The sequence below is a fragment of the Pteropus medius genome, unplaced genomic scaffold, assembly GCF_902729225.1.
Source record: "Pteropus medius unplaced genomic scaffold, Ma_sr-lr_union100, whole genome shotgun sequence".
NCBI classification, from domain to species: domain Eukaryota; kingdom Metazoa; phylum Chordata; class Mammalia; order Chiroptera; family Pteropodidae; genus Pteropus; species Pteropus medius.
Genome location: NW_024356249.1, coordinates 13,880,628 through 13,896,517, shown reverse-complemented (window position 1 = coordinate 13,896,517; position 15,890 = coordinate 13,880,628). Strand labels below are relative to the sequence as shown.

Genomic DNA, 15,890 nt, shown 5'->3' with positions numbered 1-15,890 from the left:
AAAAGGCATCACTTAAATAGTAAAACCCACAGGACAGAAAAAGATCTTTGCAACCACATATTGTCACCCAAAGGTAAGTGGTGCCTAATACACAAAGAACTTCTATAAACTTTTTAGAAAAGAACTAATAACCAGAACAAATGTCCTGCTTCCATTCTTGCCTCCCTCTCTGGAATATATGAAATGAGTTAATATATATAAAGTGCCTGGGTCAGTGCATGGAACATAGCCCCATCACACACTTGATGGTTATTAATTTTTAATTTTGCTATTATTATTTTCAACCTAGTAGCTAGAATGATACTTTAGAAAGTACTTTGCTCAAATTTTTTCCTTATTTTTCACTTGAGGTGTAAAAGTCAAAGTCCTTACATCTGCCTATAAGGTCCCGCCCCCTCAGCCCTCACCTCTCAGACCTAACCTCCTATTCCCCTTTTTCTGCTCAAATGGCTGCTCTTCTAATCCTTTTCTTGGAAAACCCTTCCACCATATAGGCACATAGCTGGCTCTCTCACCTCTTTCAAGTGTTTGTGCAAATATTACCTCCTCAATGTGGCCTGCCCTGGCTGTGAAATTTAAAATTGCAAGTCACTATAAGGACACTCCTTACCCTCATCTTTGCTTCAGTTTTCTTCATAGTCCTTATCACCTTCTAACATGTTATCTAATTATCTTACTAGAATATAAGAGTTATCTAGAATATAAGCCATATGTAGATGGGAATTTTTTTCCTACTATATCCCAAGTGCCTAAAATAGTACTTTGTACATAATAGGTGTCAATAAATCTATTTTTAGTGAATACAATACAAAAATAAGCAAAATAAGTTAATAGGCAATTGAAAAAAATGGAACCAGAAATAGTCAATAAATATCAAAAGGACTCAACCTCCATAATAAATCAAGGAAATGCAAATTAATTAAAATTTTAATGCCATCTTATGGACAAAAATAAAAGACTAACAATACCAAGTGTTAGCAAGGGTGTGGAGCAACAGAAACATTCTGACACTGCTGGTGGGAATGAATTGGTATAATCATTTTGGAAAATAGTTTTACAGTAGTTAGTTGAAAATACCTGTAACCATTATGTGTTGAATTATGTAACCCCCAAGTCATATGTTGAAGTCCTAAGCCCCCTTACCTCAGAATGTGACCTTAAATAGAAATAGGGTCATTACAGATGTAATTAGTTAAGGCGAGGTCATTAGAGTAACCCTTGTCCAATATGACCAATGTCCTTATAAAGGAAGAAATTTAGATACAGAGAGATGCACACAGGGAGAATGCCATGCAAAGGTGAAGGCAGAGATCAGGATGATGCTTCTACAAGACAAGGAACACCAAAAATTGCCAGAAAAACACTAGCGGTTAGGGGTGAGGCATGGAGCAGATTCTCTCTCTTAGCCCTTAGGAAAAGAATCAACCCTGCTAACACCTTAATCTCAGACTTCTAGCCTCCAGACGGGTGAGCTAATACTTTTATGCTCTTTAAGCCACTCAGTTTGGGGTGTTTGGTTACAGCAATCCTAAAATCTAATGCTGAGTCATAGGTTAGTTTGATTATACACTCCTCTCTTTCATTAGGCTAGCTGTCCCTTGAAACATGAGCCATGAGATATAATCTTTCCAGATCAGATTACTCAAGAATTAGGCTTTACCATAACTTTCATCATAATTTTTAACTTCTAGTGTTTAAATCATCCACAGTTACAATTCAAGACAGAGTATATATATTATAACGAATATTCATGTATTAATGGCATTTTAAAGATACACACATACATGTACATGGATGAATAAACATACATAAGTATAAAGAAACTATTAAATTTGAACGAACTATCTGATGCATCCATTTGCTCCTACAAAGGTGACATATTTATTTGGATACACTGGATTAGATTCAGAAAACCACATTAGGATTGGGAGGAAATATCTTTATTTTTCAAGCCAGAAAATGCTGAAATAGTCACTGGAACTTAGATGAATGGAAGTTTATGGAGTCACAGTTTGTTCTCTGTCCCTCCAGATTCTAAGAATTTTCATCATTGTGGGGTGTGTTCTAGAACATAGAATCATGTGATCATAAAAGATGCATGTGTTTTCATTTTGTGTAACTTTGGGTTCAGGCTTCTGCCGTACTGTATTTGCTAAAGACACCATGGCTGACAGACTTAGTTGATCCTGGCTAAGGTACTGCATAGCTAACCAGTTCTACGTGGTGGAAAAATGTGTAGGTTTTCTGAACCAATCCTTTTGCAGAGGTGTGGGGCTATGCATGGAGGGGGCTAGATAGATAGTGGTGTCTTATGGTTGGTGACAGTAGAACTAGCCACAAAGAGAAGTCAACCTTGGCATCTGTGATATCAGAAAGGGATTGGGGAATGTCTTAATGTGAGTAGCAGGGCCATCAAATGCACTGTGCTCTCAATTGGAAGAGAGTTCTCTAAGGGATAAATGTTCAAATTGTCCAAAAGGAGATAGATGTTGGGAAGTTCTGTAAATAAAGTTAGCAGGCCAGGAGACTTAGAGCTAAAGTCTGGATCTCATATTTCACACAATTTGCTCTGCAGGTCTTCTAGGCTATCCAGTCAAGGGGTTCTTGTTTCTCCTAAATGAAGGAACTGGAAGAGTTAAAACCTCCTACATTGCTTCTTAATGACAGAAGGCTTTTTGTTGTTGTTGTTGTTGTTGAAGGGTTGGATCTTACCAAAGTTAGGCAGTAAAATGTTTCCCTAGACTATGGCCATGCCACCTTGAACATGCCCGATCTCATCTGATCTCAGAAGCTAAGCAGAGTGGGACCTGGTTAGTACTTGGATAGGAGACCACCTAGGAAGACCAGGTGCTGTAGGGGGGAGAAAAAAAAAATGTTTCCCTGCAATGCGTTGCTCTGGAGCTATACTGAGGAGCTTTTACCTGAGATGCATCAGACCAAATAACTGAAAAGGAAGAAAGTTTCAGGGCATGAGAGGCTCATTCCTGAAAATCTTGAGGGGACGAGTACTGCCTTGGCAAGTTTCTCTGTAGTTTTCATGATCAGGGAGCATAGGGGAGAATAATCCTCACTCAGGGATTATTCTTTCCTCTCCCAAATTTGGCAACACATTTTGTTCCTTAGTTTTTAGAATGAACTGATATGTTAAAGTTGTAATAGTTTGTGCTTTATCCATCTCTTGTGCTTCCATTCATACCAGGCATGTTCAAAACAAACTGGATTTTTTCCTGTCTTCTCTCTATGCTGCAGGTACTTCAAAAACGTGTCCATAACCAGATTATTATGTGTTTCCGACACGTTGCTTTTTAGAAACTCATTTTTAATTGGACTATGCCTCAGATAAAAGCCATTATCCAGTTTTATCTTACTGGTTATAGGTTTCCATATATTTGAGTTATATAATGTTTAAAATGGGGATATCCACTACTCCGACCCAGATTTGGGTTAACTTTAACATCGAGGTTAAACATAGGTTTCTCTATTAAAAAACAGAGAAAACCTATGGGAGGATGGAATGATACAGATGCCAGCAGGGGCATATCTAACTCCATTTCTGTGTACCACATGCTACTGCTCCCCATTTGAAAGCAAGAAAGAAAGGAAGTGACGAAAGGCAGGAAGTCTGATTGAGAAAATTAAAACTATTTTGCGATTAAAATAAATATTTATTAATATAAATGATAGTAACAATATTCCATCAAAATGGTGATAAAACAATAATTACTTTTAAAATGAATGCTATAATAGAATTTAGAAATAGGAAAATAAAATAAGTATAAGAAAAAGTTAAAAATGGCAAAAGATATCATAAATGTCAATATTGTTTTTTTAACTAGTCTCATCCAACATAAAATGACAAAATAAGTGAAATAAAATAACAGATAAAATTAGGGGGTGGGGAGGCAATAGCTAAAGTAGAGAAGGAACTTCAGAAATGTCGGATGAAACATTTTTTAAAAAACTAAAACAGCAGAAAAACTAAAATAATCGTTCATTGAGCAAATGTATATTGATTGCTTACTTTGTATCGATACTAGGGATATGTCAGTAAACCAATTTGACAGGTCTCAGTCATCAAGGGGTTTTCTTCTAGCGGATGGACACATAGTAAACAACTAAACCAATTAATAAATGAAATTACTAAATGAGATTATTTTCAAAAGAGAATGAGTAATGTGCCATGATAGGCAGGTACCTAGTTAAGAGTGCAAGAAAACATTTCTGAGAAGGTGACATTTATTCTGAGACATGGAGGAAGAGAAACATCCAGTCATACCAAAACTAGCCAATGGGTGTTCCAGGCAAAGGGAACAGTAGGGGCAAAAGTATGAGCAGGAAAAGTTCTGTGACAGGAATGTGGCTGAGGTAGAAGGACAAATAGTAGGGTGACAAGGACTAAGTTGGAAAGATAGTGCAATGGGAATGGTTTAAATATGGCATGATATGATCTGATGTACACTGTTAAAAGGCTCCTCTAGTTGATACTGGGAGAATGGATTAGAGCAGGAAAAGAAAAGAAGAAAGATCCTGAGACCATTGCTGTCAGCCGGACAAGAATGATAATCGCTTGAATTAAATTGTTGGCAGTGGAAGTGGTGAGATTCTTTGTGTAATTTGAAAATACAACCAACATGATCTGCAGCTAGATTGGATGTGAGAGGTAACAAAAAGGATAGAATGAAAGAATGGCTCCTAGGTTTCTGGCTTTAGTGACAAGGCATGTAAAACTTCTTTCAGAAGAATTAAAAAATATATGAGTTTCAAAAGTTTAAAGTAAACAAATAAATATCACCCAAATCATAGACGAGAGAAAGAAGACAGCAAATCTGAAAAATGAGGTTAAAAAAAAAAATACTGGAAGTCATGGCACCTGATATTTAACACCCTCACACAAAGTGAAAGATCTTTGGGCTAAAGCAGCTACCAGCACCAAACAGATATCCCATTTGCTATCTTCCCAAGAATAGGGTTCACTATATGAAGATGCATGGGAATCTAAGGTCTTTGAGTAATTTCAAGACTAAAACCATTTGACCAGAGGAGGCCTTTATTGATAATTATAAAGCAAAAGACTGCCAGGTTGTTCTATCTGCTTTTCTCTCTCACTCTCAAATTCTGCGAAGCCCACTTGTATGAAAAATCTCTCCAGGGGAAAGCAAAATAGAAAAAGTCATGTTTTACTGGAAGAACTGGGCAAGACTCTCAGAGAGAAATAAAAGAAGGTAATGAAGGAATACGCTTGAAGACGCTCACACTCAGTACTGACAGAAAGGAAGGGAACATCACCAACTATAGAAATTATCACAGAGAGAAAAATTAGCAGGAACTTCCAAAAATTCTGATTAAAACTATAGAAGTTATCATTATAAAGGTATCACAGTGGACTTTTTAAAAGTCTTTTAGTTGATAAATTTCAAACCTTCCTTTAGATATTCTGTTAGGGCCCTGCATATGAAATAATATGTTTTAAAAAGCTGGAAAAATACTATAATTGTGAAAACTTTTAATCTAAATTTCATGGTCATAGCTTTAATTCCCAAAAGCTCCTTTATTTGCAATATTTAGTATTACATAGTATAAAACATGTAATATATAATATAGTAAAAAATAGTCTCAGGGATCTTATATATTTAGGCAACTTGCCCTTTCTCCATTATAATGTAATCCTATAATATAGAGATATTATAAAATATCCCAAATTGCCATAGAAAGCCAGTTAAGACAACTTCATAAGCCATGCAGTCAGCCCACCAGGAGGTGGTAATAAAGAGACAGACGTTAATGGCAATCTTTGCAACCTGGTACCGTTCAGGGCACGGAGAACTTTATTTCTTTTAGATATTATGGCAAATTCACGTGGTAAGAAACATAATAAACAGTTCAGCGTGAAGAAGTTTATCTCAGATACATGTAGACAGCAGGGAAAAAATAGTCTGTGAATGACCAGGACCCAGAAGAGCCAACCTGCCATTTAAAAAGTCATTACTAGCAACGATAAATAGCAGGATATAGAGGCCTTGATTATGTGGCCTTACATGACAGTAAAATGCTATTGCATGCATTTTAATAGTTGGAGGATGTCTGAGACTTACCTAAGGGGCAGTAAAAGAAGGAAGGAAGGGGCAGTCAGTATGCTGCTATCAGCACCTAGAGGAAGGAGAATAGGCAGGGAAAATGCATAGGCTGAAGAAAGGTGCATGCAATTAAAAATCCGGCTGAACAAGAAGTGAAACCAGCACACCCACAGAAAACAAGGTGGAAAATGAAAGCTAAAGGGAATTCACATAATATCCTAAAAGCATAGTGTAGCTGTGATGGTTGTAGGGGGACATGGTGGGGACTCTCTTGAGGAAACTGAGAGCCAAGTGCATGAAATATAATTGATTTATTTGGCAAATTACAAGAAGATGCAGAAGAGAACTAGAGTGTGATGGAAATGTCTTACTGTGGGTAACTTAGACAATTAGAAATGAGTAGCAAATAACAATTTGCACTTATGTCCTTGCTTCCTCCTGCAGTTATACCTTTTCACCTTCTCTGGTTGGCTCGAGCCAACCCGCCCTAAAGAGTCCTTTGGTAGACTAGCTATTAGTTGCCATGGACACACTGCAAGGAAGATACCAAGCAATTTCTCTTTCCTTATTCTTAATTTGTAGACTTATATATCTTTGCTTCTTTGGCTCCGTCCATTTCTCATTGCCATTTAAATTTGTACTTTCCCTTTTCTGTCATATATACCCACCCATACGGCTTTTTCTTCAACATCATTATGAACTCTCAGCACGGATACAGCTCCACACTTACCAACTGTATAGCTTGGCCAGATCCTTCAAATTCTCTGGATCTTCGCCAATATCTCCATCTGTAAAGCTCACAATGTTTGGATTAGGTCATCATTTCCTGACAGGTGGTTCAAGAACCCTTAGTTGTTCAAGACTATGTCTCAGGGCGTTCAGGTCAATATAAGTTGTAATGGTATTTCTTTCCATTTATATTTTTAAGTAATAAATAAAAATTATACTTTCTATTAAAGCAATAATATTTGATAGTCTTCAGCTGCATGGCAAGTGAATACATGGTGTGGTTAGTGGAGATCAAATGAGATTGCGAGCAGTTTGTCACACCTGAACATAGAAAACCCCACCTGTTTTTACTGATTTCAGTATTAAGTTGTTTTTAATTTCAGTCAGGATGTTGACATTTATACAGTCAAGATAGAAAACACTTCCCTTACCATAAGGATCTCTCATGTTCCCTTTTGATACCTACTTCCACTTCCCTTTCATTCACTCCTGTTAACCCATAGCAACCACTAATCTGTTCTCCATTTCAAGAATGTTCTATAAATGAAATCATACAGTATGTAACCACTGGGATTCACATTTTTCACTCAGTATAAGTCTCTGGAGCGTCATCCAGATTGTTAGATGTATCAATAGTTCATTCCTTTTTATTGCTGAGTATTATTCTAGGGTATTGATGTACCACAGTTTGTTTAACCAATGACCTGTCAAAGCACATCTGGATTTTTCCAGTTTTTGGCTATTACAAACAAAGCTGCTATGAACATTCATGTTCAGATTTTTGAGTGAAGTGTTTTCAGTTATCTGGTATAAATGCCTAGGAGTGCTATTGCTGAGCAGTTTCCTATTTATGTTTTGAAGAAACTACCATCTGTTTTCCTGGGTGGCTGTACCCTTTTACATTCCTACCAGCAATACATGAATGATACAGTTTTCCACATCGTTGCCAGTATTTGGTGTTGTCACTATTTTCTTTTTTTAAATTTTAGTCATTCTGACAGATATGTCTCTTTTTGGTTGTAATTTGCATTTCCCCAATGGCTTATTAATGTTGAACATCTTTTCATATATTTATCTAACATTTGTATATGCTTTCTCACCCAAACAAACTAAAAAGGTGAGGTAGTGGGTGATAGATGTGTTAATTAACTTGATTGTGGTAATCATTTCATAATATATATATATATCAAGTCATCACATTGTATACTTTAAATATAAACAATTTTATCAATTACACCTCAATAAAACAAGCAAACAAGAAAATCATTACCAGCACACCACTAACTTTAGCTCACCCATTTCTCATTTCTCTGATTTCCTTAGTACTCTAAGTACCACAGAGCTCAGAAATAGTTTAATTTCTGCTTCTTTGCTAATTTGGAAAGCAGAAAACATGATTTTTACTTCTTGTACTTTTCCACAGCACTTTCTACAGAACTAGTCATAAAGTAGGTAAATCTAACAAGTATACCTAAATCAATTGATAGATTGTTAAAGCATTGAGGGAATCATCAGAAATTATAAGCGATGGAAGAAACTTGAGTTTAAGAACCATAAAACTTTTACTTGCATTTTTTTTTTACCACCGATATTTTGTTTTTAAACCAGTATTTCAGGCTTAAAGATTACTAGAGGAAAGATTCAAGATTCAGTACCAAAGAAGTTTTCAGGAGATTGTACATAAGCTATTCTCTATTCTTCACACATATATTTTCTTCTTTGGACCTGATAGCCTGAGGCCATACTGTTTTATTTTTTAAAATAATCTCTACTTACTCTAGCAATTCATACTCACAGTTATGCAGTTAATTCCTTAACCCACTGTACTTTGTTCAAAAGATCTTGTATCAGTATTTTTTCTTGATGAATGAATTCATTACTTATCCAGTGATAATTAGTTCATAACATGTTTAAAGAACTTCCAGTCTCCTTTTCCTCCACAGTACTCTTTTCATTTTATTTTAATTTTCTATTTCAGTTTTGAAGACTTTATTGGATATGAATTCTACTCTATTAACTTCCAGTTTCCTTGGGCTCTTTTAAAGACACACAAAGGAGAAAATATAGAGAAGAAGGTAAGAGTCCACCATGAATATGTCAGACTGATCCTTTTCCTTAATTAGCGAGTTAGGTTTTTTAATATTTAATGATATAACAGATTTTCTGATTTTTGTAGTTTTAAAAAACTTCTTTATACTGTTTTTATTTTTATGTAGTTTTTTACATATTTAGAAAGGCTTTTATTATTTAATTTAGTGGTTAATTTTGTATTTATAATATTATATAACTGTCTTGGTTTCCAATTTTATCATGTTTCTTTTTTCTCCTTCCCTCTTCTGCATTTCCTCTCCCATCCAATTTTAGTAAAAAAAAAAAAGAAGAAGAAGAAGAAGAAAGAAAATACTACCTTACTTCCATACGTTAAATATTTTTATATTTCCATTATTTGGTATGTCAGATTTACTTTTTATTGTTTTACTCCCAGCTCCAGCAGATGAGGCAATCAATACTACTTACCTTATTTTCCTTTCTGTCCCAAATTTATGTTAGCTGTATCGTTTCTATGTTGTCAAGGCACATGACATCAACACTCCATTTAGTAACCCAATTCTTACATATCTTTTATTATTAGTTCTATTGTAAATACTTTTTCAATATTCTCTCCTAATCCGTTTGTCATAATTAATTTAGTCATTAATTGTTTGCCTGAATTAATCCTATGGCAGTTTCTTTAAGGAGGTCTCATGGGAACAATATTTCTTGAGTTTTACAAGTTCATCCTTGAAAGACAGATTGACTAGTTATAAAATTATTGGCTCATATTTTCTTTCCTCGGTGTTTGTAGGTGTTGCTTTGGAGAAATATTATGTCAGATTGCTTATTCCCCTTAATGATTTTATTTTATTTTATTTTTTACCCTGGTGGCACAAAGTTTTCTTTATATTTCAAATCCAGTGACATTACTAGGTTATGTCTCTGCATTGACTTTTTATGTCATTTTCTCCTGGTTCATAGTGTGTCCTGTAGTTATGTAGATTTAAATCTGATTTTATTTCAGGAATTTTAAAAAATTTATGTCTTTCAGTTCTTGCTTGCTTCTATTTTTTTAGCTTCCTTCTTTAGGGTCTTCAACTATGCATTTTTGGGCCTTATTTGACTGTTTTATAAATAGGTAAAGATATATAGACATATAAGTATATAGTTCACTATCCTTTTTAATGTTTTTTTTTTCATTCCATTTTGTTTGCTTTTCTCATTTTTATCCCTTTTTTTTTAATTGTGTCCTCTTCAAGGTCTGTTCTCTCTTAAGAAGTCTTTCAAATTCGATCTTTATTTTTGTGACATTTTTTCTCTTTCACTTGTTTCCTGAATTCTGCAAGTTTTTATTTCATCTCCTATTCTACTTGCATCTCTTCACCAAGTTCTTGATATCTTTTGCATTTGCCCTTCTAATACTTGAGCTCATGAGAGAGATTGCTGTGAATTACAGTGATTTCGTTTGGTGCATCACCCTTTTCTTTCTCAGTGAAACCTTTGTGTAAGTGGTTAGAATTTTATGTCCTATAGCCTAACCCCTCTCTCTCATAGAAATTCAGGCAGCTGAATCATTGCCATCAGTAAACTTTATGAAGTCTTATTTCTCCTATTTCCTTTCTGAAATATCCAGTTTTGTTTTTCTTAATATTAATCTATGACTACACAATTTATATGCATGATATTTTATATGCAAAGGTAAAAATCAAGTAACAATATATGTGGTAAATGTTATCCAATATATAAAAATTGGGACATATATATTTTACCAATTATATCTAAATACATTTATTTCATAGTAACAACATTTCCCCTCCATAATTTCAAAGTTTAATTGGGAAAAATCTTAAATAAAAATATCTTCTTAGGATTGAAGAGTAAGGATCTTAAATTTATTTTTTAAATGAATATTTATTATTGAATTTCTATATTGCTATATACTCACTACAGAGGTTATAATAGTTGTTTGTTCTCTGATTCTTTTTCATTACTGACTCGCTTCTATGCAGAATAAACTTTATATTCTCAGAAGTATCCTAAATGTCTTTTCTAGTTTTTTCTATTTAATCTGCTTGACTTTAGCCTGAGGGCTTAATAGATAATCGTAGCCAAAATGAAAGTTAAAAATTAACTCAGAACTAGTTTGCAATCTGCCTGGTACCAAGGATTTGCAAATCTCTAATTCACTCAGCTCTTGGGAGCTGAATTAATTATGGCAAATCACATTAATTTAATTATTCACTAAGCCTTTATTAAAAACAAATCTATTATGTCACATAGAACGCATTGTGAATTTGCCTGAAGACTCTCGGCTTGTCCATGTATTATGAAATTCCTATTTAGACATTTAGTTTAGGTGGGAACATGGATCATGTAGTGAAGCAGTAGGTTTCTCTTGCTGTCGTTTAGGTCCACAGGCCTTCAATTCAGTTCACATTTACTGAATGTCTGCATTGTGCATATCCCATAGGTTATGCCTCATTTCCTCAGAGGTTACAGATAAAAACCTGATGTAAAAAATGTACATGAATAATTACAATACACGGCGAACAGAAAATATATAATTGGTTAAAAAATAAAAGGAGAAAAAGATGGGCTCTGACAAGATTAGAAAAACTTCACAGATGGAAAAGGAAGGTCTTAAGGGAGCAGAAGGACTTTGAAAGGCAGAAATGGGAGAGTGGCAAGGAAGGCACTTGAAACAGGAGATAGTTAACAAGACACAGAGAAAAGAATGTGGCACGGCCTGTTTAGAGAGCAAACAAGTTACGCTGAGGTAGCAGGTGAAGTTTTGAGGTGCATGGTAACCCTCAATTCAGCCCGTCTGGGTTAAAATCTTAGTATTGCTTCTCATTTGCTATGTGACCTTTGGCAGTTTACTAAACCCAATAAGCCTTTCTTCCTCTTTGAAAAATGGCCATGATAACATCACATCATGATGTTGTGAGAACTGAATGTGCATTCATGCATATAGAGGACCAGGACTACGTTACACAGCAACACTGTGCAATTTAGAAAGTTTTGACCTTCTCTCTCCCAGAGATACAACCCTTCACCAGGGCTCTCATATCAGTAAGCGGAAATGAAGATGGATTTGAGTCCCCTTGCCCCTTCACTCAAGCATCTTTGTGCAGGGCACAACCTGCACAACTGTACACAAAAATCCTGAAGAAACGGTTTAGCATAGTGCCTGGTTATAACAAGAACTCAGTAACTACTGGCCGTCGTTATAATTATTAGGTGGCAATCGACGCCAAAGCACAGAGCTGAGGCTCAGTTGGAGACATCTGGTTAAGTCTGTTATGAAAAGTGATCGGTGTATTCACAATGCACACCTAAGTCTTAGAAAAGAGTTCAGAATTGGAAAGCGACCTGATGGGCGTCCATTCCTGACTGACCCTTCTCCCACTAGATGGCGCTGTCTTTCATGCAGGCACAGCTTCGGCTTGTTTCGTAAAGCTGACCTCTGGTTAGAAATGGCTTTTATTTACTAATAACTCGATCAATAGCCAGGTGGTATCTGTCACCCACAGGCTTCCTTCAGCTCTCTGTGGGAGAGGAGGCGTTGCTTCTCTCTCAGAGCATGCGTGTTGCTCCATATACTTAACCACTGCTCTAAGAAATGATTCTCAGGGGACAGTAGAGGTCAGTAAGCCACGACGAGGAAACTCCATTAACTTCCAAACACTTTGAATTCAAAACCAGAATATCATCAATAATTAATTTTCCAGATAACAGCGTCACTTTATTATTTGTCCACTTTTGGCTTTGTTAGAGTGGGAGTTATTCTCCAGACACATAGTCTCCATGCCAGAGAAGAGGATCCTGCCCAACTTAAGTCCTAAGGCTGTATTTTTGCTATTTCTGTCTTCATCTTTTTTGATTTATCTGGTTCTACAGAACTTGTGAGCTTTGATACACGAAAGATAGTTTTCTGAGTCTTTTAATTAACTTGCATGCATCAAATGATTAGGATAACTTGCTACTAATGAAATTATATAATAAATTTAAGTTCGGTTGTGAGTATATCACACATCTTTACGTATTTTCTACTTTTGTCACTCTTTGAGGAGAAAATATGAGACCTCAAGAGTATTTTTAAAAGATTTCTGCAAACCATTTCAAACAATATAAATGAACTTTTTAAGCAATGCAAACTATAAAGAGCTTTTTGCTGCTCCACCCATGCATTCTGGGAAATGGTGGGGCAGAAATTGTGCTGCTGCTTCTCCATGTTCCTTTGTGAACAGAGCACCTCCTATTACTTTGGAACAAAGTCTACATCTTGATGTTAATGGTAAAACAGCAACAAAATGAGGAGAGAGATAGGAAAAACTGCTAAACTGGATCGTGACGTTTTCCTGCCTAACATGCTCCTGTGGCTTTCTCCCATGTCCCGCTTTGCTTCTCACGGGCAGAGCACTTGAGGGACAGACTCATCCACAGTCTTCGAAGGTTACATCTTTGTGAAAGGAAGAGTGTTTGAGCATAGGAGGTGGGGTTATATTAGAACACCCTAAGGGAGCACGTGTTCAGAATATTCAGACTATACAAACAGCCTTTAGAGATTCTGAAGGTAGACACAATTGACCCTCGGTCACCCCAAGGAGAAAGCTTTTTCTCACCTCCGCTCCCCTGAAGGAAGAAATAAAATAAAATCCTGAATTCTCTAGTTCAATGTATAATGTCTTCCATATTCTGACTCCTGCCTAAATCTCCTGCTCATTTACTGCAGACTCCCCAGTGCATTCTGTGACCAGATATAGTAAATGTTTGTAATTCCTCCCACATGTACCATTTTCCCTCAGATCTATGTGCATTTTCTTTGCCTGGAATGCCTGTCCCTTTTTAGGTTATCCAAAGATGTTCATATCATCCTCAGTTCATGCCTTTATCTTCTCTGTGACACAGTCTTTGTCACACCCTCCTGGAAACTAAATATCACCTTCTTTTAGTCATCTCTTCATCTCTTCCATTGACTGAGGGTATGAACTGCCTCGTTTAGTATTATCATTGTACCTGGCACATAGTTGCTAATAAATCCATGCCTGGCAAGTGAGTGAATGCAGTTCTACTCATAGGGAAATACATTTCATTTAGGTGGCTCAGAAATAACTAACGACTGTGAAAGAAGCTGATATGAGTCTTATTTAAGAATTAATCTATTAGCCTTTATTTTAAAATCTAAAATAAAAGACGAACAAGATGACAAACATTGCAAACAGAAATTTTAAAAGTAGGGAATGTTTGGGCCATAGAACATAAAAGGATAGCATTATAGATTCTTAAAATTGAAAAGGAAATCAGAGCTCATCTCATTCCAGGATGAATTACAATATTTCAGCTGAAAAAGGGGGAATCCAGAGAGGTAAGAGACTATTTCTTGGAACTTTTCTTTCTGTTGATTTTATGTCATAGGAAGAGTATCGTGGGAAAGTGAGCCCTAAGGAGAAGCTAGAATTGAGAACTACAGAGTGAAGCAGAATTCTCAACCACTCCCAAGGCGTTTCCGACAGTGGTTATGCCACAGTCCTCCCCTCCACCTCAACCACTTAGTGTGTGTGTGTGTGTGTGTGTGTGTGTGTGTGTGTGTGTGTGTGAGAGAGAGAGAGAGAGAGAGATGATTTTCTAAGGAATTATATTAGAACAATTTTAAATTCTACCTAAGTTTCTGTTATATGATATTCTTTTTATTCTAAAGTGGTTAGTATAAACTTCAAAATAACAGATTTGTGTACATCAGTGGCTCTTATTCATAAAATAAGGCAAAGAAAGGGAGCTAAGAGAGACTTTTCAGATAGAGAAGGCGTAGGAAAAGGAAGTAACATTCCTAGACTTAGTGAAGTTGTATATGGGTCTTATAGTCCCCTAAACATAAGAACCCTGGGTCTCTCTTCCCCACACTGAGAAGCAGGGGAAAGGGAGAGAAAGAGGGGAAACAACTGAAAAGAAGCCTAGCAGTTAGTGAGATGATTCTGGAACAGAAAACAAACCTAAAGTTTGCTAAGTCCAATTGTCAGTTCTTAGTCTTCATCGTACCTGACCTAGCAGTAGAATTTGATGTAGTCAATTACTCCCTTCTGCTGCACATATTTTTCTTCCCTTAGCCTTCAATGTCTTTAGTTTTGTATCTCCACATACTCATGTGATGAGGTCCTCTAGTCTCATGGCTTTAACTATCACCAATTTCTCTCTCCAGGTGAGACTTACTCCCTAAACTTGGATTCACATTCACCTGCCTACTTAACCTTTCCTCTTCAACTTTCATAGGTATTTCAAGTTTTATATGATCCAGGCTGAGCTCCTATTCCTCCTCTTGAGGCTGCACTTTCTAGAAACTTTTTCATCTTAGTTAATGGCAACTCTATCCTTCAGTTTGCTTAAGCTCCATCCTGCTCTCTCCTCTCAGAAACCCAACATCTAACCCTTGACAAATGCTGTAAATTTTACCTTCAAGCAGAGGAAAACCCCTGCATGTTAGATGGTGACACGCTGTATTCATTGCTGCATCCTGAGTACCCAGAACAGTGTGACTGGCATGTAACACTGTTTAGAAAATACTTGTTAAATAAGAGAAGGAATGATTTTGAGAATAAGAATGAATACATGTTAAAAAATATATATATGTTTTTCTTTAAAATCAAGAGTTAGAAAAATCAAAGGGCAAAGTTAACAATTAGGAATGAAAGAAATAGATTTTTGTATGATGTTAAAATTTTTATTTTAGATCACTCTGTGGGTATGGAGTTAAGCTTGGCAACACTTTAGAATCACCTGCAGAGTTTTAGTGTCCTCATTTAGTCCCCAGGAACTAAATCAGAGTAACTGGGGTGGGGTGGGGCCCACCCATCAAGTTTTCTACCCCACCCATCAAGTTTTCTACAGATCTCCAGGTGATTCCAACAAGAGCCAAGCCTGACAACCGCTGCTCCATAGAAAGTATGCCTAGAGTTAGTATTTACATACTAATTATTCATTCTAAATGTTTCAAAGTAGAATCTCCTTCCTTCCCAAGCTAGTATAATATTTCCCATAAGGTTTTCAACCACTCGG

General features: G+C 36.1%; 1 protein-coding gene and 1 pseudogene across 1 annotated transcript in view; both read left to right on the top strand.

Moving 5' to 3' along the window:
- Window positions 1–2: 2 nt before the first annotated feature.
- Window positions 3–15,890, top strand: part of ASB15 (ankyrin repeat and SOCS box containing 15) — a 49,563-nt gene continuing 33,675 nt past the window's right edge. The window contains exons 1-2 of the mRNA XM_039861064.1: window positions 3–73; window positions 8,782–8,878. The gene's annotated coding sequence lies outside the window, so the exon portion shown is untranslated. The remainder of the gene's footprint in view (window positions 74–8,781; window positions 8,879–15,890) is intronic.
- On the top strand, window positions 2,741–2,859 carry LOC120601309 (uncharacterized; annotated as a pseudogene).